Source organism: Bos indicus x Bos taurus, chromosome 1 (genome assembly GCF_003369695.1).
Source record: "Bos indicus x Bos taurus breed Angus x Brahman F1 hybrid chromosome 1, Bos_hybrid_MaternalHap_v2.0, whole genome shotgun sequence".
In the NCBI taxonomy this organism is placed as follows: Eukaryota; Metazoa; Chordata; class Mammalia; order Artiodactyla; family Bovidae; genus Bos; species Bos indicus x Bos taurus.
The window spans coordinates 28,835-54,544 of NC_040076.1; positions in this window are offsets into that span (position 1 = coordinate 28,835).

Sequence of the window (25,710 nt, forward strand, 5' to 3'; positions counted from 1 at the left end):
TAAAGTTTAAAAATAAAATAAAATTTAAAAAAAAAAAAAAGGGCACGGAGAGGGCCGGCCACCGCCGCCTCCTGCCCCCCGTGGCTGGGGCGGAGGCGGGAAGCCGTCCAGGGTCGCGCGGTGCTGGGGAGACAGAGCAGTCGGCGGTGGACCGGGAGTCCCCCGGCCGAACTCGGTGTTTGCGCCAGCGCAGAGGTCCGCGGCCAAAAAGTCAGTGTGGGAAGAGACGGCCCAGCCCTTTTCCGGAGCCCTGCGCACCGACCAGGTGGAAGCTTTGCAGGCACAAAGCGCGCTCCAGACATGGCCTTCTTAGAATGATTGCCATCAATTGTCATGAGTACTCAGCGTACGTTTTTGCATTTTCTGAGTAGTTCATTTACACTCAAATGGCACAGAAATCTAACTTTACCGTCCCAGAGTTTACCTTGGAAATTGTGTGATCTAATAAACTTTTCCGAATCTCTCTCTCCCTTTCCATCTCTTATGTTTTAACGATGCTCTTAGGAAAGCCTTCAACATCTGAAAAGCCAAAGCCACATTGCTTGGATTTTCCTACAGCTACATGGCCTCATGATTAACCTCATTCATACTTTCAGATTCTGAACACCCTACACCTGAGAAATAGATTCAGAAGTTCCAAAGAGCTTTTCACAAGTCAATGAGTGACTCTGAAGAGACCTAAACTCCACAGTTAAATCTTTATTTCTAAATTAGGCAGTTCCTTTTATCTCCCAATTGCCTTATTATTCTTCATGTAGTAAGAAAAAAAAAAAAAGATTATTTATAAGTATAAATATTTTGTATAGTCAAAACATCATATATATGAAATAGCATGGATATAATATACATATCATCGTACATATGTCATACATATTATATTTACAATAAGTTGATAAGCAAAACTGCTGTAAAATGGAAGGCTCTTTGTTCTGCAAGCATCTTATTAACCAGGCTTTCTGCAAGTTTAAGTCTTAGAACTCAGCCAAAGTCTTCTCTGACTGAAAGGAAGAGTTCTTAGGGAATTTGGAAAGTAAAGGTAAGGACAAAATTCAGGGGGGGCGGGAGTGGGGGAGAGAGAAAATTCCAAGGCCTCACATCCCGTGACAACCAAATCTTCCTGAGATCCCCAAGTCTTCAGTTAGGACAATTAAATTCATGCATGCTTCTTGTGGCAGGGCAGAAATCCAGATGGCGTGAGGCAGGGACTCAGGAGGAAGAAGCCATGAGCAGCATGGTCTCAGGGAACCAGAAGACCCTGGGAAGTCTTTGGGCATGCCTTGAAGTGAAATGGCCAGGACTCCAGCCAGTGTGGCTCAGCTTATGAGGGAATGAAGGCTAAAGATCCATGGGGTCACACCAATCCAGAACCCAACTGGTGACTCAATGGACAGATGTGTGCTTAATCGCTCAGTCATGTCCTACTCTTTGCGGCCCCAGGGACTGTAGCCTCCCAGGAGCCTCTGTTCATGGGATTCTCCAGGCAAGAGTACTGGAGTGTGTTGCCATGCCCTCCTCCAGGGGATCTTCCCAACCCAGAGATCAAACCCAGATCTCCCACATTGCAGGCGGATTCTTTACCGTCTGAGCCACCAGGGAAGCAGTGACTCAATGGACCAGATTCTTATTCCTACAAGATCATCTGTGTTGGAAGAGGAAAGAAGTAGGAGTAAGAGCTCCTCACGGACAATAACTATCCTCTACATAGCTGAAAGTCATCCTGGAGCCTTGATTAATTCTGTAGAAAACAGTTATATTGAGGGAAGCAAGTGGACAGTAGTCCTGATGGTATATGCCTCCTCCCGACAACCCCACCACCACCATGGGAGATGATAGAGTTAAGTTTTTCCCACAAGGAGAAATGGCATTTGAGGATGACATCAGACGTGCTACGTTAGGACTGCCCATTTGTCTCTCCTTCAATATATGAGTTAAAATGTTTCATAATGTCTTAGTCTGTTCAGGGTGCCATGGCAAAATACCACAGCCTGAGGGGCTTAAACAACAGACATTTATTTCCCACAGTGCTGGAGGCTGGAAGTCCAAGATCAGGGTGTCAATGGGATTGGTTCCAGGCTAGTAAACAACCACCTTTCCTCTGTGTCCCCACATAGCCTGTCTTCTTTGTACATGTAGAGACAGAAATGTCTGGCCCTTCTAAGGACACCAGGCCTATCAGATTAGACCACACTCTTGTGACCTCATTTAACCTTAATCTCTTCCATAAAGGTGCTATCTCCAAATACAGTCTCATTGCGTGTTAAAACTTGAACAGAAAAATACAGGGCAGAGAGGAGGGGATGTGAACAAGGGACAGAATTCAATCCATAACAGTCATTTAGCAGGTGTTCTGCAGGTCTGTAGAGAGAGAGGGGGTATAAAATGGTTTATATATCTGGAACACTTAGAGCAAGCATTGCCAAATTATAATATTAACAATAACAACTGCTAACTTTTATTCACTGCTTATTCAAAAGCAGAGACATTACTTTGCCAACAAAGGTTCGTCTAGTCAAGGCTATGGTTTCTCCTGTGGTCATGTATGGATGTGAGAGTTGGACTGTGAAGAAGGCTGAGAGCCGAAGAATTGATGCTTTTGAACTGTGGTGTTGGAGAAGACTCTTGAGAGTCCCTTGGACTGCAAGGAGATCCAACCAGTCCATTCTGAAGGAGACCATCCCTTGGATTTCTTTGGAAGGAATGATGCTAAAACTGAAACTCCAATACTTTGGCCACCTCATGTGAAGAGTTGACTCATTGGAAAAGACTCTGATGCTGGGAGGGATTGGGGGCAGGAGGAGAAGGGGACGACAGAGGATGAGATGGCTGGATGGCATCACTGACTCGATGGATGTGAGTCTGGGTGAACTCCAGGAGTTGGTGATGGACAGGGAGGCCTGGCGTGCTGCAATTCATGGGGTCGCAAAGAGTTGGACATGACTGAGTGACTGATCTGATCTGATTCACTGCTTACTATGCGCCAAGCACTATTGTAACATATTGCCTATGTTATTGTAATGAATGCTCCAAACACTCAAAATGGACACTGTTACCATCCTCAGGTTAGAGACAGGGGACTTAGGTATGGAGAGGTTAATTGACTTACCCAGGATCACATAGCCAGAAAGGAACTGAGCCAGGATTCAAACACCAGCATCAGATTTCAGAGTTCATGTTCTTAACTACAGCATTAAAATATGGACAAAACAAGCAATGTTTTAAAGGCACAGGTAGGCCCTTTATCAAGAAACAAGTAGAGGGGACTTCCCTGGTGGTCTGTGGCTAAGACTCCATGATCCAAATTCAGGGAACCCAGGTTCAATCCCTGATCCAGGAACTAGATCCCACATGTTACAACTAAAACCTGGTGCAGCCAAATAAGTAAATGAATATTTAAAAAGAAGCTGAGTTTATAAATAGTAATAACCTTTGCAGAATCACCAGTGATGGCCAAATGAGGGAGTAACCGGACTAACATTAATTTTGTTTTCACCAGCAGCCCTGCTCTATTTTAAGTTAAGTTTATTTTAAATTAGTGCTGTAACTTATGCAGACAAGAGAATAAGGAAATTTTTTTTTTTAATTGTATCTAGTGCTTCAGAGGGCTGGAAAATTTTTTTCTGTTTCTGCAGACTTGAAGAACCTGATAATTCTTTCCATTTAGATGAACAAATAAATAAAAATCAGTATACACAACTGATGTATCTGTTGTTGTATAAATTGGACAGAATCAAAACTCTTCCAGTACTACCCAGAATGCATTTTCTGGATGCAGGGGCCTGTGAGGGTTGTCCTTCTCCTGGATTCTTCACAGACACATCAGTCATGTTTTTGCTTCTTTAGAAGGTCTGCCAAAGTGCCTCCCTGATTGGGGTTGTTCACCTGGAGCCCTGGACATATGTGAGCATCCCCTGGTGAGCAGCTCCCCTTTGGGGACCAAGATCTTCAAGAAAGCAGAGCTCAAGGAAGCCAGGATGGGAAGCAAAAATTCTACAACTGAGCTGTGGGTTCATTGGTGAAATAAGCCACTTCCACCCCTCGATTACAAGACCCGTATGTTCTGGCTGTGGGGGGAAGATAGCACCATTATACTTCAAATATACACGATATCCTTCACAGCATGTACAATACCCTTTAAAACTGTACCCCACCTTTTCAGGATGTTGATTCCCATCTGACACACTTGAGTCTTTATTAGCTGTCACACTGTCTCAGTAAGCTTTCAAAATTTTCCCAGTTGTTTCTAGGTGATGGTGTCCTCGGTAAAACCAGTTAATTCCATGGCCAAGGGCACATTGCTGTATTCCCTTTGCCATCAAAGAAGAAATGCTATGAAAATCACTGATCAGAAGCAATGCTACAGGAAGTACCATGATGCTGGAAAATGGGTTCTGTGGACAGAGTTCCTGGAGGAAGCACTGTGGGGCAGGAAAGGCAGATCTACACCTAGAATGTATCTACTCCAGTGAGGACAAGTCTCTGTTCCCTCCAAGATGGAAGAGGTTCAGTGTAGTCACTTTAGTAATTTCAGTTGCTCAGTTGTGACTGACTCTTTGCAACCTCATGGACTGCAGCACGCCAGACTTTCTTGTTCATCACCAACTCCCACAGCTTGCTCAAACTCGTGTCCACTGAGTCAGTGATGACATCCAAACATCTCATCCTCTGTCATCCCCCTTTCCTCCTGCCTTCAATCCTTCCCAGCATCAGGGTCTTTGCAAATGAGTCAGTTCTTCACATCAGGTGGCCAAAGTATTGTAGTTTCAGGATCATTTCTTCCAATGAATATTCAGGACTGATTTCCTTTAGGATTGACTGGTTTGATCTTTGCAGTCCAAGGGACTCTCAAGGGTCTTCTGCAACACCACAGTTCAAAAGCATCGATTCTTTGGTTGTTAGCCTTCTTTATGGTCCAACTCTCACTCCATACATGACTACTGGAAAAACCAAAGCTGTGACTAGACGGGCCTTTGTCAGCCAAGTAATGTATCTGCTTTTTAATATGCTGTCTAGGTTGGTCATAGCTTTTCTTCCAAGGAACAAGCATCTTTTAATTTCATGGCTGCAGTCACCATCTGCAGTGATTTTGGAGCCCCCAAAAATAAAGTCCCTTACTGTTTCTATTGTTTTCCCATCTATTTGCCATGAAGTGATGGGACTGAATGCCATGATCTTCATTTTTTGAATGTTGAGTTTTAAGCCTTTTCAGCTTTTTTCACTCTCCTCTTTCACTTTCATCATGAGGCTATTTAGTTCCTCTTCACCTTCTACCATAAGGGTGGTCTCATCTGCATATCTGAGGTTATTGATATTTCCCCTGGCAATCTTGATTCCAGCTTGTGCTTCATCCAGCCCATCATTTCGCATGGTGTACTCTGCATATAAGTTCAATAAGCAGGGTGACAGTATATAGCCTTGACGTACTCCTTTCCCAATTGGGAACCAGTCCATTGTTCCGTGTCTGATTCCAACTATTGCATCTTGTCCACATACAGATTTCTCAGGAGACAGGTTAGGTGGTCTGCTATTCCCATCTCTTTAAGAATTTTCCACAGTATATTGTGATCCACAAAGTCAAAGGCTTTAGTGGAGTCAATGAAGCAGAAGTAGATTTTTTTCTGGAATTTTCTTGCTCTTTCTATGATCCAACAAATGTTGGCAATTTGATCTCTGGTTCCTCTGCCTTTTCTAAACCCAGCTTGAACATCTGAACGTTCATGGTTCACGTACTGTTGAAGTGTGGCTTGGAGAATTTTGAGCATTACTTTGTTAACAAGTGAAATGAGTGCAATTGTGTGGTAGTTTGAGCATTTTTTGGCATTGCCTTTCTTTGGGATTGGAATGAAAACAGATTTTTCCAGTCCTGTGGCCACTGCTGAGTTTTCCAAATTTGCTGGTATATTGAGTGCAGCACTTTCATAGCATCATCTTTTAGGATTTGAAGTAGCTCAACAGGAATTCCATCACCTCCACTAGCTTCATAGTGGATGCTTCCTAAGGCCCACTTGACTTCACATTCCAGGATGTCTGGCTCTAGTTGAGTGATTACACCATCATGGTTATCTGGATCATGAAGATCTTTTTTGTATAGTTCTGTGTAGTCTTGCCCCCTCTTAGTATCTTCTGCTTCTGTTAGATTCATGCCATTTCTGCCCTTTGTTATGCCCATCTTTGCATGAAGTGTTCTCTTGATATCTCTAATTTTCTTGAAGAGATCTCTAGGCTTTTCTTTTCTATTGTTTTCCTCTATTTCTTTGCATTGATCACTTAGGAAAGCTTTCTTATTTCTACTTGCTATTCTTTGGAACTCTGCATTCAGATGGATATATCTTTCCTTTTCTCTTTTTCCTTTTGCTTCTCTTCTTTTCTTGGCTATTTGTAAGGTCTCCTCAGACAACCATTTTTCCTTTTTGCGTTTCTTTTTCTTAGGGACAGTTTTGATTGCTGCCTCCTGTACAGTCTTATGAACCTCCATTCATAGTTCTTCAGGCACTCTGTCTATCAGATCTAATACATTGGATCTGTTTGTCACTTCCACTGTATAATCATAAGGGATTTGAGTTAGGTAATACCTGAATGGTCTAGTGGTTTCCCTACTTTATTCAATTTAAGTTTGAAGTATGCAATAAAGAATTCATGATCTGAGCCACAGGCAGCTCCTGGGACCATAATAAGGCATTGGTATAGGTCCCAACTACTGACAGAGTAAGCCCTCAGCCTTGGGGTTAGTGAGGCTGACCTTAGTAAGATAAATTCAGAAACACAAAGTGAGCAAATACTAGTGGGAAAATGGTGCCAACCAACTTGCTCTGCTGCTGCTGCTAAGTCGCTTCAGTTGTGTCCGACTCTGTGTGACCCCATAGACAGTAGCCCACCAGGCTCCCCTGTCCCTGGGATTCTCCAGGCAAGAACACTGGAGTGGGTTGCCATTTCCTTCTCCAGTGCATGAAAGTGAGAAGTGAAAGTGAAGTCGCTCAGTCGTGTCAGACTCTAGCGACCCCATGGACTGCAACCCACCAGGCTCCTCCATCCATGGGATTTTCCAGGCAAGAGTACTGGAGTGGGGTGCCATTGCCTTCTCCGACCGACTTGCTCAACACCAGGCACACACCAAGTTTAACCACAAAACTTCAGTTTGTAAATAACATATCTGTAAAGTACAATGAAGTGAAGCATAATGAAAAAATACATGCCTATATCCTAGGTATATATAAATATAGATATGTCCTTATATATATTATATATATATACATATCATATATATATATATATATCTTCATCTGTTTTTCTGACAATGCCTGACTAGCACATTATCCAATCAAACCCCTTCACCTGTCATTTTAATATTGTACATGTGGAACAGGGCTGACCAGAGACATATGGAAAGGCTGAGCAGAGACCAACAACTTAAAAGACATTCTTCCCATTATATCATATTTCCCAGTTGTATGGTGCCTTTCTTGGAGGTTCTCAATGCGCTATGTAAATATTAAATCATTCTTCCTTCTGTCCCCTTGGGAGGCAGGAAGCCAGTATTATTTCACAGACAAAGAAGCTGAGTCCCAAGGGTTAAATGCCTTGCCCCAGTCACATAACTACAGGCAGTTAGGGGTGCTGGGAATGGGGCTTGGGGTTAGGAATCCCTGCCTGGGGTCCCTTGGCTCCCAAACAGTGGCTCCCTTAAAGATAATTCTGTGTTCAAACTCTGTGGGAATCTTCCTCTGTAACAGAGAAGTTATGGGACTGCTGACATGCCACATGCATTGTCCTTCCCTTGCCTGTTCATACAGAGTACATTTTCAGAAGGCAGGTTTAGAACATGTAGGCATTGTCTATAATAGCTTCAATCCATCCAATCTGGGAACCAATATTTAGCCTAAACAAACACTCTGGTGCTGAATCCATGACAATTCTATCAGGAGAAGATAGAAACAAGAGGGATGGACTCTTGATAGACATCTCACTCTATAGTTTTCCATATCTGCATTTCAGAAAAAGAAGGAGTTAAGAGTGGAGTTGACAAGCACCTCGCTGGAATGCATTGCTCTGTTAGGTGTTAAACACTGTGCTCACATTTTTTCCTCACTCTGTCACAGTGAAGACTTGGCCAGACCCCTTTTCACAGTTGGCAAAACAGAAACAGGGGGACTAGTTGATTTTTCCAGAAGCTGAGCTGAGGGTCTAAGAATTCCTGTTGCAATTTTAAGTCTATCAAACTGAATCCCCACCATCCTCTTGTGTAAGTTTCTAGATGCCAAATGGAAGTGGTTATGCATAGATTGAGCATCTTGACACTGTCATCAATCACATGTACATTTCAACAAATAACTTGCAACATTTCCCCTTCAACTGCCATGTGTCAGGCACTATTCTAGGCTCTGGGCATACAGAAGTGAATAAAACAGAGCATCCTCATTTTGGGGGTAATATCCACCAAAAGTCAAATTGGTGCCATCAACAGGTTGGGGAGAGAAAGGCTTGCCTTGGAAGACACAGCCTTTACCTGCAGAAGAATGGCTTGAGAACCTTGTTCAACGTCCTCTGAAACACCTTCTCTTAAATAGAGTCCATGGGACTGACCACGGTTAAGATTTAGCATGGTGGGGCTCAGATGAGTCTCTAAGGAACCAAGTTCCCCTTTATATTTCAGAGCATAACCAACCCTCAGACTGAGAGCAAGGTGGGTTTCATTGACGTCAGTATCACACTGTTCCCTTTCACATCAGTGTCCTTGGAAGCAAATAGAAATAAGCCATAGATGAGAAGTGGAGAGAGGGTATCTGTGTGATTATGTGATTATTCTAATGCTGCTCTGACTTTCCCTGAGATATTATCAATGAGTGGTTATTTCCCACAGGAAGTGAAGTCTCCCGGGGAGGTAGTAGAAGCCATGGCAGGCTGAATGGGACACAGATCTTAAAAGGGAAGAGCCCTCCTGCTAAAGAGAAGACCCACAGCTGGGTCCACTCTCTAGACTGTGAACTCACACACTGTGTATCCTGGACCAATTCTCACCTCTGAGCACTTGCCTGAGTCCTCAGTTCTTCAGTACCTGTCCTGAGAATGTATGAAGCTGACTCAATAGCACACATGGGAAATTTCATTAAGACCCAAGCATACATACCACTCTGTGTTTTCAATTTGCTGGTTCCATGTTTTGGCCAGCTACATAGAAGAGTTAAAATCCTGTTGGAAAGCTTGCTGTGAAAAAGGCTCTTATTCCAGAGGAAGGATCTCACAGGATTTTTGGCTTGATGGGACACTGTGATGACTGTTGAGAAATGAATAGAAAAGTTGGAAGCAGTTCAGGGATTCTTATGTTTACTGTGAAAGCATTGGAATAATAGGGTTAATAAATATAACTGAAACATAAATAATGCTAGATTGCAGCCCCTTTTCTGGCATCAGGAAAAAGTCCAACAGGTTCATTTATAGCAAAACCCCAAAGGCATCACAGTTAGAATGTTTTTTTCCACCTGATTTTTTTTTTCAGTTGCCTTTGGCACGTATTAACCTTTCTATCTGTGCTCTCATTGCAAAGGCATAATATGGTCAGTATTTCAGCAACTTCTACTTCTAAGATAAAGTACATTGCAGAAGAATATCTGTTTTTCCCCAAATTTTCCATTACTGACTTTTTTCCATTTAAAAATTCTATGACTTACTGCCAGTGCAACTTCTTTACACATTACAGCCTTTAAAAATAAGCTTTCTAAATTTTCATTAATAATATGAACACTACATGTAATGACAAGCAGTGAGCAGGCACTGAATAATTGTTAAATGAATGGACAAATATATATGTTCTGTATCTATAAATGTACAACCTCAGCTGAAAGTTTATCCAACACTGAAACAATTTACTCAGTTTAAATGTCATCTTTTCTTGTAATAAATTTGTGTGTTCAAACTAAGAAAAAAAATGTGGGCTTTGGGATTAGATTATAACTATAATATAATATAGCTATACATGTTCTACTCTTTATTTACAAAAAGGAGTGTGTTGTGGAAATACCTAAGCTTAACACTCAGCAATAGAAGCAGGTAACTCTTCTGGAATAACTCTTTTAAAGAATTCCATTTGATGTACAATACGTTCCTTTGGATCTCTCTCCTCTTCTCAATCTCAGCTTAATCTGACACGAATCTCTAGATCTTCACTCCAGAGCTTCTCATTCCACTTCAATCCTTTCCTGGAGTCAATTCCCTCCGATTTCTAGTAACAGACTTTGGGAAAAATCGGCTTTTAAAAACTCTTATGGCTTTTTTTAGCAATAACTTCTGAACTTCAATTTGGAGGAGAGCTCATTCCTGTAACCAACTCCTATCACAGTTGCTAAATCAATGCCGCCCAGAAGTGTGGCTTCCTTTGCTCAGTTCTCTTATCTCCTTTCCAAAGGGGAAACGTGAGAGGGAAATATAGAGGGATCTGCCCTCTGAGTACAATACCTACCTCCTTTTACTACTTTCTGACCAACCAGCCTCCCATCACCTAATGGATGGATTCTCTCCAGTATGAAGGACACTGTAGCGACAGGAGATTCTTTACTCCTTTTCTCCTGCTTTACTACTTCTTTACCCACTCCTTCCTCTATCTTCCCACAAGAGATGAAGATGTACTGATTTTATTGCCCAGCACCCTAGACATGCCTCAGGACACATTTGCCAGGAGCAGGCTCATGGTGCTTTGGAGGATTACACGGATGGGGAGAGCTTTCTTGTCAGCATCCTTCTGCACACTGTGCAGAAGCTCTCTTTACAGAGCATTCATTTCTTTTCTCCACCTCTTCCACACTTTACAGTGGCATGCTAAGTGGGCCAGACTTCTCTCTAGTTCTCTCGCACTCCAAAGTTACATCTAAGTGGGTTGCAACAATATTTAGATTCAGGGTGAAAAACATAAGCTCCTTGTAGATGGTGAGCCTGAACCACATACTTCAACTCAGCTTCGACCAGAACGTTAAGCCCTGTCTGGTCCTAGGGCCTGTTCAGTTATAAATTGAGTGGTACCGGAGTGCCTCTCATTATATAAGAATTCAATGTCTGGGTTATTTAAAAGAAGCAAAACTTCTTAAAGAAAAAATATTCATTAATAAACTACTTATAAAATTAATGTCTAACTGAAGACCCATTCTTTCAAGACATTAGTATCCATCCTACTAACATTATAGCAGATAATAAATTCAAGGACAGTAAAAGTGAAAAGAAATTGTAAATATTGCAAAAGGTGCAGGATTTCATGAAGTTGATGAAAGCAATATCATAGAACTGCTTGAAATATATCAAGCCAATAATAAATGAGAATACACACAACTTGTGAAGGTGGTGGTTTAATCTCTAAGTCATGTCCGACTCTTGCAACCCCATGGACTGTAGTCTGCCAGGCTCCTCTGTCCATGAGATTCTCCAAGCAAGAATACTGGAGTGGGTTGCCATTTCCTTCTCCAGGATATCTTCCCAACCCAGGGATCAAACCCGGATCTCCTGCATTGTAGGCAGATTCTTTACCAACTGAGCTTAGTAGAGAGGCCCTTATATACAACTTGACCAGTTAACAATTTAGGAAGAGAAAATAAAGATGTTGACAAAAATACAGAGCACATGGGTAAAAATTAACATTTTGAATATTTTTGCAAAAGTAGCCCTTTTCTGACTATATGGCAAAAGTCAAATGTGAAGTCAAAAATATTTTATCCTACCATTATACAAGTGCATCTAAAAACCATTAGTGACCTGTTTGGCTGATCTATTGCTACATAAGAAACCACCCATATATTTAAAGACTTAATAACAATGTAACAGTTCTCCCCATTCCTCTGGATGATCTGGTAGTTCTGCTTTACATGGTACCTTTAAGACTCTTAGAATTCTTGTTTAGCTGAGAGGATCACTGAGATACTCTAAATCTTGCTCATGTTTTAACAGAGACATTGACCCTGAGGTCATGTTTTACTAACAGCATTCTGGATTTCATCTTCAAACCAAGGCCATTTTTCACTTTGAGAAATTTTCCTTGGAGAGATGAAAGCAATTTATTATCAAACCCACAAGGTCTAGTGCCTTTTCAGTTCTTCTAAATTTGCTTGAAATCTAAACATTCCCTTCTTTAGCTCAAGTAGCTCCTCCTGGACTTTATCACAGGTGTCTAAAAGGAGGCAGATGACATGTTCAACATCCTGTCCAGGAAAATCCTTAGCCAGACCCCAAGTTCATGAGGCATCTCTTCTAGTTCCCATATTTCCACCAGCATAGTTCTGGTAACTGTTCTGTGGCTATAGAACTCAAGTTCTCTTTCCTTCAGCTTCCAATAGGATGGCCTCCACTGTGTTTCAGCCTGCACCAGTCTCTTCGTCATTCCTCCAAACTTCTCCACTCTTCCACCAGACACAAAATCAATGCCACCTGTGGTTGCAGGAGTCCACATGGCTCTGTTTTAGCTAACGACTGCTACATAATACATCACCCCAAATCTAATGGCTTCTCACAATTTCTTAGTCCTTCTTACAGCTCTGGGGGTTGACCACAAGGTTACTAGGCTTCAAGGTTACTAGGCTTCAAGAATGTTGCTGGCTTTGAGTTGGATGTCTAGAAGATCTAAAATAGACTCATACAGATGGATGGAAATCAGTACTGGCTGCAGGCTGGGAGCCCAGTTGGAGTTGGTTTAAGGCCTCCATTCTCCTCCAAGTGGGCTTCTCCACATGGCTGCTTATGCTTCTTCACAGCATAGCAGATGGATTCCAAGAAAACAGAGCCCAATGTGCAAGGACTTACCAGGCTTTCACTTGCATCACTCTTGCTAATGCTCCACTGCTCAAGGCTCATCACATGGCCAAGTCCAGAATCAGTGTGTGAGGGGATGCCTGGGGTACAAATTTAAAGCAAGCCAGAATACTGAAGGAGGTAGCCTTTCCCTCCTACAGGGGATCTTCCCAACCCAGGGATTGAACCCAGGTCTCCCACATTGCAGGCCGATTATTTACCAGCTAAGCCACATGGGAAGCCCACAGTGTATATGAACCCTCTACCACGGACTTTATCATTTAACCATTGCAGCACTGCAAGGTAAATGTTATTAGCCTCATTTATTGATAATGAACTAAAGCAATAGTTTAGAGAGGTTATACTAACTTGCTTAAGTTCTCAGGGTCATACTGCTAGTAAATGCTGGAGCCAGCATTTAAATCTTCTATTCTATCTTCTCAATGAGTGATGGAAACCAAGGTTAATATTCCTCTTAGAGAGATACCATGATTCTGCAGTGGAATGCTGACCACATTTTTGACCAGGACCCCCCTGTTTCACAAGAGGACTTCCCTGGTGGCTCAGATGGTAAAGCACCTGTCTATAATGTGGGAGACCTGGGTTCAATCCCTGTGTTGGGAAGATCCCCTGGAGAAGGAAATGGCGATCCACTCCAGTACTATTGCCAGGAAAATCCCATGGACAGAGGACCCTGGTCGGCTACAGTCCATGGGGTCACAAAGAGTCGGACACGACTGAGTGACTTCACTTTCACTTTCACCTGCTTTACAAAGGCCAGGTCAACATAAGACATGGTGTCTCAGCATTAATAGTCAATGGAATAGCTCAGAACAGAATTGGGAACACATGTGACCCAGACATCCAAACAACCTCACTGGGATTTCTAATTTATTTGTCAACTTTTCTCTAATTCACAGTTCCTACAGCACTCCCAGATGACAGAGAAGTACCAAAACTTGAGGGATTTAGTGGATTATGCTACTTCAGCCACCACAAAAAAAAAAAGGGGGGGGAGGGCGGGGGGTATTGGAGCCAACTTGTGGACTTCTGTTGGTTTCTTAGACTACTACATAACTGGTCTGAGCTGGAGTCCTAGGAGGACAAATTGATGCAAAAACACAAATACATAAAATACAAGGACAGTAAAGTGTAAAGGGTACTATCTCTTTTTCTGACAATCAAATCTACCAAAACCAGGTTTCCGCCTCTTTATAAATGAGGTTACTTCAGACATTCCTCGACTATAAATGCCACAATGACAGGAAGCATGGTATCTCAGTCCCTGCAACATCGCTGCACCCTGAAAAGTGGTGGCCACACTGTCAGCACTCAGCAGACAGTGAATGGGTCATTGTGTGATCTAACCATGCATAGAACTTCCTGATAATTTAGAGTAACCTGTTCTAAACAAGGTTTGTGGTGTGTAAGCAAGGATGAGAGTGGAGGCTTTTAAGCCTCTTCCCCAGGCTCCTGCTGTAGGCTTTGACACCACTGCCCCCACTGGGGATCCACTTTTAAGTCTCAAACTTCTGGAAATTTTTGTGACATGAGGAAAGCTGCTTTGATACTGCCTGAGGAACTAGTTTCATTCTGTACATTTGAGTTACAAACAGAAAAGACAGAAGGAAATCTCTGTAACATGCAGCTCTGGTATTCTTTCAGGATGCCCAAGTAGAGCGCCCCATGGCTCTCTCTATTTCTGGGTGGCAATCTTACATGTAGGGACTTTACTAGGTGGAAGTGGCCTCTGCAAGCTTCAGTGCTTTTTGCTCCTGTTTTGCTCCAGCATGTCTTACATTAATTCTCTACTAGCTTCCTGAAAGTCAGATAAAGAAACTTGCACCTTTTGGCATGACACTCTGATGGGATTTATAGCACAGCAGCTAGACAGGAGATATTAGGCACCAAAAAAAAAAAAAAAAAAAAGAGAGAGAGAGAGAGAAAGAAAGAAAACGAATACCACCAAAACTTAACGGATGGAGCAAAAGAAGTTCTCAGAGTGAAGTTTATAACAATAAATGTGTACATGAAGAAAAAAGAACGCTCTCAGATAAGCAACCTAATAAGGAACCAGAAAAATAAGAACATACCAAGCCCAAAATTAATATAGGGAAAAGAACAGAAAGGAAATAAATTAAATAGAAAATAAAAAATGACATAAAATCAATGAAACTAATAAGCGCTGTTGTTTTTAAAAAAATATAAACAAATCTTTAGCTAGACTCATCTAGAAAAAGAAAGGACTAAAATAAAATTCTAAATGAAGGAGAAGACATTACAAATGATAAGATACAAGAACAAAGGATTGTTAGAGACTTCGATGAACATTTATATACCAAAAAGTCGGATAACCTAGCAGATACAGATAAATTCCTCTTTGTTCTCATATATCCTAAAGTTCCTCAAATACCTAAAACACTCTTTCTTATTGTAGGCTTTTTTGAGACACTATGTAAGGTTATTATTATGTGACTTAGGTCTCTTTTACAGTTCTTTCACATGAGAGCATTCCCCTTCCTTTCCCATGTCATTGAGTAGCTTGAAAAAAAACTGGGCTCAGAATCCTGAAGGACTTGCCACACTGAATAAGTTATGAAGCCACTTCTTAAGCTGTGAACCACCCCCTGGCCAGCTAGGATTTCCAGAGGTGTATCATTTGATATTGTGGACAATCTGCATTGTCTCAGTTAATGAAACTGGTGCATGTATCATCTGTGCCTACACCACCCTACTCCTCCCCTGAATCCACTTAGAACCCCAAGCAATAGCTTTCTTCTCTAGGAGGTCCATAACAGTTTTCCAAGGAGAGCTGAAAAGGAGAGTAGTGTTTCCACAATCCAGAGAAACAGAAGCCTAGGGCTGTGTAGGCGCTCTGCTGGGAAAGAACAAAAGTTGATTGTCTCAGGAAAACAAACAGCCAACAGTATCTGTGTTCTGGAAGAGGAATCTCCTATCACAAACACATGTAGAGGACTTTCCGAGGTTCAGCAGCAGAGCTGCCACATCTCTTCTTGGAAGGCAGGCAGCAAGCAGCAGGCTGGGGTGCTCAGGTGGATTTCATGTGAACCCAGATTGCTCCTTTCCTTGTACTTACACGCAGCCTGCATCAGCAGGTTAGAAACAATAATATGGATGAAGCGCCCACAGCTCCAGCTCGGAGCACCTGGTAGCCAGCACCTTGCACTGGATGCTAAGGCTCCTGGACAGGGGGATTGATGAGCTGGCCAGGGGTCCTCTTCTACACATCAGCCCAGCAGCACTGGCAGCTCATCCTGGCCACATCTTGCATGGCTGCTTCAAGGTTCTGAACTTCAAGGCAAGAACTCATGCCTTCTGAGTTCCCACTCACCTGGGCTACTTTCAGGATCCAGTTTCCTCCCAATAATCCAGGGGAGCCTGATAGGAACCCCTGGAGGAACCAGAAATGAAAAACTCTAAGATACTCCTTTTGATGAGCTAAGAGAGCAGCTCAAATGCAAACATGCACGTGCTTCAGTCTGGATGAACACATGCTGGCTGGCTGTCAGCTTTGAGCCAGGCTTGGTGCTCGGCACTCGGGCATAAGGAGAATATTCCAGACTACTCCAGACTGCAATATCCCATTCCTCCCAAAGCTGTCAGTCTGGGCACGGTAGTGTTCTATCCATCCCTGATCTTTTTTTTTTTTTTTTTTCTCCTCAAGTATTTTCAGAATGGATTCCAACTTAAATGTTTCATCTATAGCTTATAATCCTCTTGATACTGCCTTACACTATAAATAGATATCAATCATACTAATTAAATACCATTAGCATCTTTGAAGCCTTTTCAGGTGGCAGAGTGGTAAAGAGTCTGCCTGCCAATGCAGGAGATGCAGGAGAGCTTGGGATGATGCCCTAGAGGAGGTAATGGCAACCCACTATTCCAGTATTCTTGCCTGGAAATTCACATGGGCAGAGGAACCTGGTGGCCTACAGTGCATGAGGTTGCAGAGAGTTGGACAAAGCTTAGCAACAAGTATCTTTTGCACAGGACATTACAACACTTCACAAACACTGGCCATGAGTAGTAAATTCATCTGTAAATTGATTCCAAATTCACAGATGGATAGTAGTAGGTGGGTGTATAGATTCGAGAAACATCAGAAAAAATTCTAACTTACCATTAATAACTTGCATTAATATCTCAGGCAAACCCCTCCACCTCCCTGAAGCCTTGTGTCCTCTCTGTATGCAACACTGGCAGCTGAAAATAAAATGATCCTCGGTATTTGAAACTCTGGGAGAGGTGACTTTTATTCATCATAATAGTAGCAGAAGCATTATTGATATGTAGACACCAGGGGTCTGGATGCTGTTTCTCCTGTACAGCAAAGTTTCACAGAAATAGATTTTCCTGCCTCAAATGCCAGGGGAGGTCATTTACACTGGTCTCTTTCACCCTTCTCTGCTGTACAATCTATGCAAGTTGATCATTGACAGTGAGCCTGACTACTCAGCAAGTTGAGCTATGCTCAGAAGGAAACTGGAGAAGACAATGGCACCCCACCCCAGTACTCTTCCCTGGAAAATCCCATGGATAGAGGAGCCTGGTAGGCTGCAGTCCGTGGGGTCGCTAAGAGTCGGACACGACTGAATGACTTGACTTTCATTTTTCACGTTCATGCATTGGACAGGGAAATGGCAACCTACTCCAGTATTCTTGCCTGGAGAATCGCAGGGATGGGGGAGCCTCGTAGGCTGCCATCTATGGGGTCTCACAGAGTCAGACACAACTGAAGTGACTTAGCAGCACCAGCAGCAGAAGGAAACAGCTGGAGCCAATCCACGAGGACAGGTAGAATAAGTCCAGGTTGCTGAACTCCTGCCCATGTGCTCACTTGAAATTCCAGGTAGTCTTGGAGAGCAACCTTCGGCTGTTTGTAATGCCACAGTCCTTTATTTAGTAATTTATGTCCTGTATGTGCTAAGTGAACTAAAATTATTCACTGTGTATCTGACTTACAAATCGACTCCTTTAAGTCCTAAGGAATCAATCACTCTGTTCAATTGTTGTTTAGTCCCTAAGTTGTGTCTGAATTTTTGTGACCCTAAATTCCAAATAACCTTACAAGGTTCTTAAGGGATGTCTTAAATGAAATACCTCACATTGAAGAATAAAATATAAAGCTCCATAGTTGGAGTAAATTTTTTTTTAAACTGTATGTCTGAATGCACTTAAAAAACAACAACAAAGGTATCCTCAAAAGTTTTCCCAAAAATGACAGAAAAGCATAGGTGAAGTCAACTTATCCAGAAATAACTATAAATTTGGGCACTTTGGTGTAAGTTGAAACAGGTTTAGTATTTCTCTTGGTTTCTAAAAGTCAGAGTCTTTAATTAAAAATAAAACTAAAGTTAGATGACTGGTGTTTTGACATCCAACCAAGTTTTATTTCCGATACAACTATCCAGACTAAAACACCACTTGTGGCAAAACTTGCCCATTTTTATGTGAATGTTTATACTCAGCTCTCTTAGCTCCACACCATCATGTCCTGTTCTAAGTTAAGTAATCTTGTCCAACGGTACGTGGAAGTACACTTACGTGTTCATTTCACCTTGCTGTAAATCCTTTCCAAATGTCTGACAGAGAACCTGGATGAAGTGTGAAGGCCCCAGACGGTAGCCATCAGACAAGAAACATATGCTAACACCCACCACACTCTTCAGGGTTATATGATCAGTAAGGTTTCTGAATGGGCCACCCAAGACTCAAAAGATTCCAATTGGTTTTCTTTCACCTTGGACTTTCTCGTGATGTCGTGCATAAAGCGAAGAGTCTGAAGACAGATAACCTGCGTCCAAATACTAACTCCACCATTTCTTGCTGTGTCTTCACAGGCAAACCATTTAAATCCTCTGAGCCCCAGTTTCTTCCTTCTACCTACCCACCTACCTATCCATCCATCCATCCATCCATCTTCTACCTTCATCTATCACAGCAGGTTGTGGTAAAGAGGAAAAGAGGAAATAGAAAGAGGGAGGCACTTTGAAAACTGCAAATGCAAAAATTAACAGCAATCGTTCAGATGATGATAGACGGACAAGGGCTTAGGGCCTAGGCCTAAACTTTGGCTTTCTATTGTCTGAGGGGTTTCTGGGATTTGAGGCAAGAGTGAAGCAGGGAACGTGGGCCAGGGGACGATGACTCCCTGGATAGTTCCATGATGTGGTCCCTGGGCCAAGTCAACATGATTGTCATTAAGTGTGAAAGAAATGAGTGTCACACGTCAGAGGAGGAGAGTAGTGGTAACGTGAAATAATAAGTTGGGAGCTGAGGACCTGTTAGACCTGGATCCTGCACTAGAAGGAGGGCAGTAGGAGGAAATGTGGAAAGAGCCTGAACCAGACCAAATGGAGCCATTTCTGGACCCCTGTTTTTTCATTCTCCTTATGTGCTTTTGGATATAGAGACCTTCAATTTCCTGCTTGGTTACCCTTAAAGTAATTCTTTAAACTGTATGTCTTTTCAAATTATTCATTTGTGCATCTTTCAAAATGCATAATAACACTATCATTTGACAAAAAACAAAAACCACTATATGTCTCTTCACATGTGTTTAACATCTCAACCATTTCTTCATCAACTTAAATTGTTGCAAAGGATATAATCTCTGGTGAATCAGAAATATGAAATTTAAAAAATAAAATCCTAATATGACTTCTTCACTGTTTACAGGACAATCTAATACCACAGCAGCAACTTGATATCTACCATAATTAATTTTAATATACACCTACAAGCTCATCTTTAGTAAGCAAAAATTATTTCATTTATTCTTTAAAGTTGTATTTCCACTCTACTTTCTTCACATAATTTTATGTTAATGTGATACATTTTATGCCTAAAATCCTTTCATTTATCATCCATAATTATTTGCAGCAAAAATATCATATATATGGAATTTAGAAAGATGGTAACAATAACCCGGTGTACGAGACAGCAAAAGAGACACTGATGTATAGAACAGTCTTATGGACTCTGTGGGAGAGGGAGAGGGTGGGAAGATTTGGGAGAATGGCAATGAAACATGTAAAATATCATGTAGGAAACGAGTTGCCAGTCCAGGTTCGATGCATGATGCTGGATGCTGGGGGCTGGTGCACTGGGACGGCCCAGAGGGATGGTATGGGGAGGGAGGAGGGAGGAGGGTTCGGGATGGGGAGCACATGTATACCTGTGGCGGATTCATTTTGATATTTGGCAAAACTAATACAATTATGTAAAGTTTAAAAATAAAATAAAATTAGAGAAAAAAAAAATATCATATAACTTGAATTCAATTTTGTACATTTTAATTTGAAGGTAATGTTTAAAATCCTATAGCCAAATAGCTCTAGATATTAAAGAAATAATTCTAAACTGAATTATCACTATAGATACTATTAATATGTGATTTATAACACAGGATTTTATTAATATAAAACATAAAAAGTAAAATTTTATTGGAAAAAAGTTTTCTTCAGACTTACTAAATTAACTTGCATCTATTTCCTAAAATAGATGGCAATGCTCACCAACATTAATCACATTTTACAATTATTGTTGACATAGTTGTTGTACACACTATGAAACATTTTTCATGAAAATGAAAGGAACTTTATCATAGTAATGTCCATTACCGAGCTCCCTCTGATAGGGTGATCTATCATCAAAATGATTTTTAATGATTTAACTTTTGACAGAGCTCAACTCGATCTTCCCCCAAATTTCATGAAAGCAAAGTATTAGAAATCATCTGAGTTGGAAAAAGATTTAATACTAAATCAACATACTTTCACTTTCTCAAAAACACTATTTTGTCTGGCACTCAAAAGATTTGTGGACCCTGGAGAAACTCATCATAGTAAGCCGAAGGAGAGAAGGCAGGTCTCACATTTATGGAGAGGTCTTTGTAGAAAGCAAGACTCTCCACCCACCTGGGACTGCTCACTGCTGCTCAGCTCCCAGCAGAGCAACCTTTGGAAAGGGTGCACAGGCAGGCTGTGGATCTTCAATTTATTTTTAATCCATGTATTGATGTAACCTTAGCCAGCATTCACATACCACCAAGCATGTGGGGGTCCAATTGTGAAGGCGACCACTTTGGACTGTCTGGGAGCTGACTCCCACTGACCTGGGAGCTGAGTCTCAGCAGAGCCAGCAACCCTGGACAGTGGGCGATTCCCTGACCTCTCCAGCTGGCATTCTCCAAACAGGGTTGGGGCAAGGGCACAGAGGGGCATCTGTGCTGGTTGAAAATGTGAGTGATTCCCAGTGAAGAGAGAATCCCAGTTGAAAAACATTTGGGAAAGCTCCCTTTTATTTCCCCCTCTTAGAGACTTGCAATCAAACAAGAATGCTAAAGGCTAAAGAAAGCTGTTTAACTTTCTTTAGCATAGATTTTTGGAAATCAGTTTGCTCCCCCACCCCAATCTTTTCTCCCAAAGGACACACAGTTATATAGAAAGTGAAAGTGAAGTCGCTCAGTCATGTCCGATTCTTTGCAACCCCAGGAACTGCAGCATACTAGGCTCCTCCGAACATGGGATTCTCCAGGCAAGAATACTGGAGTGGGTTGCCATTTCCTTTTCCAGGGGAAATTCCCAACCCAGGGATCGAACCCAGGGATCAATCCCTGGTCTCCCGCATTGGAGGCAGACACTTTAACCTCTGAGCCACCAGGGAAGCCTGGTCAGTTATATAGAAAGAGACTTTAAATCATCTGCTCTGATCCCCAGAGTGCCAGACTGAGTCTCCTTTGAGGTTTGTGTGGTCTGACCTGTTCGTGACAGCTACAGGCCTCTCTAGTTTCCAGGGGACCTGAGATTGGTTGGTTTTCAAGGGCTGTTAACCTGCTAGGGCAGTGTTACCCTCTGCCCCAGTCTTCCTACTGATGTTATCCGTTTTTAGATGGACGTTCTAGTACAACAGGAAGGTTTCTGTGCTACTGATGTAGGGGCAGCACCCACTGCAGCCATGAACTTGAAGCCTTATGATCAGATCTCACATAACCACCAGTGGAGGGTCAGTTTGGTGCCTCCCTAGCTGTCTTTCTGCACCCTATGGTCCATGATGGTGTGCGCCAAGTCAAGAGTGGAGTATAATTAGATGCAGAATAAAATTAAACTCAAACATATATGAGTGGAATGTGTGTGTGAGAAAGAGACTGTGTCTTATTAAATGACTGTCTTTTTAACATCCAGAGCCACGTGGATTATAATCATCCTGTTTGAATTGTCCATCTTTTCATTGCCAAGCATGAAGAGTTCGCTACATTACCATGATGAAGATGAGAATACACAGTTCAAGTACCCGCTGGGGAGAGATGTCCCTGAGGCTGTTCACTGCATGCGAAAGAGGGCTGGGTCACCTGACTTGGGTCAAATTTTGGAACTTCGCAGGCATTTGATCTAAGACACCACCACTGACAATACACAAGAACAAGTCCCTGCTATCCTTTCCTCCAGGAAGACCCCAGGACATCAAGTTAGAAATCAGTCAACATACAGTGCACCAGTGCTGAACATTTTGGTTAGCATGGAGATCCAACCAGACTTTCCACTCTGACAGCAACTCAGAACTCAAACAAATCTGTCATACCTTCCGGGAACAAGGTTGGAGAGTGGAGCATCTCTGTTCTTGGAACACAGGAACTGTGAAGCGTTCTGACGGTACCTTCACTCTGCACACAATCTTCACTCTACACAGAACAAGACAGCTGATGAGAACCAGAGGCCAACCACATGGATGACTGGTCCAGCCTCAAATGGAACTGGATTGGCCCTTGGGAAGCCTCTGCTCTCACCTGTGAAGCTGCAAAATAACCAATGCATTTCTTTAAGCCTCTGCAAACCAAGAACAGAACTCAAAACAGCTGGAAGAAATGAGATAAGGCATCACAACTAGCTTTTCATCTTAAAACCACTGGGGATTTCCTGGGAACTCAGGCTCCCAAACTCCTTTTTATGGGAAGACAAGGGTCAAATGGTTTGCCTACAGGTGAAGGGGGGGAGCTTTCAGCATTTCAGGTCATGGGTTCTAGATATTAAGGTTCAGAGAAACCTGCAGGGAAGTGCCAGGGAATAAACACCACACAGAAAGTCTGTGAGCAGGATAATCTGCATGCTCAGTGAAACCTCCTGGACAAATTTGGCTTAAATCTTTTTTTTTAATGCTTTGTAGGAGGACTGGTAAGAAGAGCTGGGTGAGGAAAACAAAGTACCGAGATTAAAATTTATTCTGTGTAATGAGATAGGCAAAATACAACCTCAAATAATAATATGTCTAAGCATAAGTCTTAAGGAATACAGCTTTATTTATTAAACAAGATGTATGGGGTTGCACAGAGTTGGACACGACTGAAGTGACTTAGCAGCAGCAGCAGCAACTTTTAATTACACTAATATTCCTCCTATGGTTTCAAATCATCCTGATCCTCTTCTTAATATGCTCATTGTCTATGCCCTTCATGTGTCTTATGACCATAATTTTAACTCTTTAAAGCAGCTGCATGACATAAATATGGATCTGTGAAAAGCATATAATAAATATGTCATGTCAAGCTTTCCTACCATTAACAACTTATTATTTTTTTTAAATATGGTACAATTGATGCGAGAACACTGAAAAACCAAGGAGATGATGTTGCTAAATTAGGAACTTCTGGCTTCTCATCCTTTATAACTGAAGGTTGTTAACAAGATTATTCTTTTAATCCCTTTGCCACTCTGCCATCTTTACTCTAGGTTTATGGATGTTCATAACATCCTTGCTTAACAACTGTTCTAGGAAGCAAATTCTGTTCATTCATCTCAAATATCCTGTTCATTGCCATCAATCAGGGCCCAGGCCATGTCCCAGCCCTCCCAACCTAGTCTTCTCTCCTGACCACACTAGCTCACTTCCATGCAACTTCCTCCTAAATTCCTGCCACACTCTCTTTGCTATCACTGAAAATTCAAAACTTACCACCTGACATTGTCATTCACATATAAAAATATTATATACATTATTTAAAATATGTAAAATATAATATGTAAGATATATGTAAAATATAGAGAAATTATAAAGAGTCCTTGAAATAAAGAATTCCACTGAATTTGTTCCAGATGACTTGGTGTGTTTTTTCTTATCCTCTACTTGTATGACAGTCATTTGAAATTCAACTATTATTAGAACTGCAAGAAAGAGAGGACTAGGATCTTGCCTCCTGGAGCTCCCTTGTCAGTACTTTTATCCACCTTCCCCAGTCTCATGCCCCCTTGAGCTTTCCTTTCTCTCTTTCTCTCTCTTTCATGACCCACTTTTTTATTCTTTTTATAGGTTTTTCTACAATATTTTCTTTTTACCTTTTGTTTTTTTGGAGTATGTTTCATCATTTCCATTCTTTACTGTTTAATCTTTCTCAGAAGCACAAGCACACACACACACACACACACACACACACACACACACACACACAAGTTCCCATACAAGCTCTGTGTTTAGGTGCTGTTTGGGCTGTCTCTGTGTTTGACTCACATTTTATTATTCCACAATATTACCACATTCCAGGAGAGGCAACCATTTTCCTGTCTGCTTCTCCTTTTGACCCACATGACACTAAAATGAAGCAAAAGGAAGGGTCGCAGACAGACCACTGAATGCTTTAAGATGCTGCCCTTTTAGAATTACATCTCATGTTTTCCAAAGCATCAGAGCCCTGGCCAGTCATTTGGCACCTTCTGCAGGACACAAAGAGCCAGATGCTGGGAAAATCAGATCTGATTGAATCTGATGTAATTCAAGGTGGCCACCCCATACCTAGAACCACTCTGAATAAACCATTTCCTGCTGTCAAAATAACTGTACTAACCAAAGCAATCTACAGATTCGATACAATTTGTATCAAATTACAAATGCTGTTTCTCATAGAACTAGAACAAAACATTTTACAGTGTGTATGGAAATACAAAACACTCTGAAGAGCCAAAACAATCTTGAGAAAGAAGAGCAGGAGCTGACAGGATCAGGCTCCCTGGTTTCAGACTACACTACAAGCTACAGTAATCAAAACATTGGTACTGGCACAAAAACCAAAATATATTGCATAGATCAATGGGACAGGATAGGAAGTTCAGAGAGAAACCCACACACCTGTGGTCAATTAATCTAGGACAAAGGAGGCAAGACTGTACAATGGAGAAAAACAGCCTCCTCAATAAGCAGTGCTAAGAAAACTGGACAGCTACATGTATAAGAATGAAATCAGAACACTCCCTAACACCATCCACAAAAATAAACTCAAATTGGATTAAAGACCTAAACATAAGGACAGACAATATAAAACTCTTAGAGGAGAACACAGGCACAACACTCTGCCACAAATCACAGCAATGTATCTTTTTTGACCCACCCCTTAGAATAATGAAACTAAAATCAAAAGTAAGCAAATGGGACCTAATTAAACTTAAAAGCCTTTGCACAGCACAAGATATCATAAACAAGACAGAAGAAAGCCCACAGAATGGGGGGCAATATTTGCAAATGAGGCAACTAACAGATTAATCTCCAAAACATTCAACCAGCTCAAAGAGTCAATATCAAAAAACAAACAACCCATTCAAAAAATGAGTACAAGATCTAAATAGACATTTCTCTAAAGAACACTTACAGATGGCCAAAAAGCACATGGAACGATGCTCAGAAAGGACGCTCAACATCCCTAATTATTAGAGAAGTGCAGAAATACTACAATGGGGTATCATTTCACACCAGTCAGAATAGCCAGCATAAAAAATCTACAAACAGTAAATGCTGGAGAGGATGCGGAGAAAAGCGAGCCCTCCTACAGTGTTCATGGGATTGTAACTAGGTACACCCACTGTGGAGAACAGTATGGAGGTTTCTTGAAAAACTAAATATAGAGCTGTCATATGAGTCAGCAATCCCACTCCTGGTCAATTA